General features: G+C 52.0%; 1 long non-coding RNA gene across 1 annotated transcript in view; it reads right to left on the bottom strand.

Moving 5' to 3' along the window:
• Window positions 1-236: 236 nt before the first annotated feature.
• Window positions 237-1,962, bottom strand: part of LOC142493897 (uncharacterized) — a 39,486-nt gene continuing 37,760 nt past the window's right edge. The window contains exon 3 of the long non-coding RNA XR_012801224.1: window positions 237-483. This is a non-coding gene — a long non-coding RNA (uncharacterized LOC142493897). The remainder of the gene's footprint in view (window positions 484-1,962) is intronic.

Here is a 1,962-nt window from a genome sequence, read left to right as displayed (position 1 = left end):
AGAAATTCTCTCTCTTCCTCAAAGCAATATTTCTGTCTCCACCTCTCCAATGATGTGAAACCATTCATGGTTTGACTTTATATGACATTCTTGTCCTTTATGTGCACTTATATTTCTTATTTGTTAATTTATCCTTTATTATAGCATTATTCATATTGTGTGTTGTTTATTCACGGCATCTCGCAGTTGTGCCTTTAGGTTGAGCGTGAACTGGAAAGGAGTACTCTATGTATATATACCTATGAATAACCACTGTTTTATTGGCAGTATTACACATTTTCAGAGAGCTGGAAGGCTCCCACTGCAAATATAATAATCTACAGGATAATCTGCCGTGGTCTCTCTCAGGTAATTATTTCTAGGTTCTCTGCCAACAACAGATGGATGGAGGGTTGCAGGGTCCGATGGCAGCCTCGTCAACACTGCACCGACTCTGGCAATTCCCCTTCAATGCAAGACACTTTTCTTGGTTAGTCATTGTCTCTGTGTGGGGAAAGAAATGTCAGACTTGTAAATTCATACAATATAGCATTCCATTCAATAGGTTATTACAGGTATATATATATATGTGTGTATATATATATGTATATATGTATATATATGTATATATATGTATATATATGTATATATGTGTATATATATCTATATATATATCTATATAGATAGATATATATATATACAGTGCTCGACAAATAATGATAACCTGTCGCCCGTTGCGAGTGGATTTAGGCAGCTGGCGACCCGTGCTGCAGCTCAATGAATTCCCCTGCTCGTGCCAATTTTTTTTTTTTAAATAAATAAATAAATAATCCCCCTCCCTGATTGGGTTAAAAAAAAGTTAAAAAAAATGGCGGCAAATCCTGTGGTCCCGGCGCGCGTGCACAGGGCAAGCAGAGTGTCCTGCCATTTGCGCTGCCTGTTCCCCCCAGCAACCCAGACTCCCCCGCATCCCTCCCCCCCCCACTCCCCACGTGGGACGGAGGGGGAAGCCCAAACCAAGCCCCGCGCGCAACCCAGCCCCCCCCCTCCGCTCCCCAAGTGGGACGGAGGGGGAAGCCCAAAACAAGCACCGCGCGCGATCCAGCCCCCACACCCTCCCCCCTCCGCTCCCCACGTGGGACGGAGGGGGAAGCCCAAAACAAGCGCGCGATCCAGCCCCCCCGCACCCTCCGCTCCCCACGTGGGACGGAGGGGGAAGCCCGAAACAAGCGCGCGATCCAGCCCCCCCGCACCCTCCGGTCCCCACGTGGGACGGAGGGGGAAGTGCCAACCCAGCTTCCCCCGTGCGCGCCTCCTGCGCCAGTCCACCTCCTGCCCATGATCTCCCCCTAGTCACCTGCCCCCGACACTCGCTTGCTGCCCGGGGGTGTCCGGGGAGTGTGCTGCGGCGTCGGCCGCTTCGGGGGGGGGGGGGAACCTGGGGGGACCTGCTGCTGCTGCTGCTGCTGCTGAGGCCCACGCTGCGCTGTGTGTCCCATGTCTTGGAGAGGGCCCACTGCTGCCACGTGTGACCCGGTGAGTGTGTGAGTGACAGACTGTGTGCCTGTGAGTGTGCCTGTGTGTCTGTGAGTGTGCCTGTGTGTCTGTCAGTGTGCCTGTGTGTCTGTGAGTGTGCCTGTGTGTCTGTCAGTGTGCCTGTGTGTCTGTCAGTGTGCCTGTGTGTCTGTGAGTGTGCCTGTGTGTCTGTCAGTGTGCCTGTGTGTCTGTGAGTGTGCCTGTGTGTCTGTGTGTCTGTCAGTGTGCCTGTGTGTCTGTCAGTGTGCCTGTGTGTCTGTGAGTGTGCCTGTGTGTCTGTGAGTGTGTCTGTGAGTGTGCCTGTGTGTCTGTGAGTGTTTCTGTGTGTCTGTGAGTGTGCCTGTGTGTCTGTGAGTGTGCCTGTGTGCCTGTGTGTCTGCCTGTGTGCCTGTGTGTCTGTGAGTGTGCCTGTGTGTCTGTCAGTGTGCCTGTGTGTCTGTGAGTGTG

Source organism: Ascaphus truei, chromosome 4, assembly GCF_040206685.1.
Source record: "Ascaphus truei isolate aAscTru1 chromosome 4, aAscTru1.hap1, whole genome shotgun sequence".
Lineage (NCBI taxonomy): Eukaryota > Metazoa > Chordata > Amphibia > Anura > Ascaphidae > Ascaphus > Ascaphus truei.
Note: the sequence above shows the minus strand (reverse complement) of the source record. Positions and strands in the feature narration are given on the sequence as shown.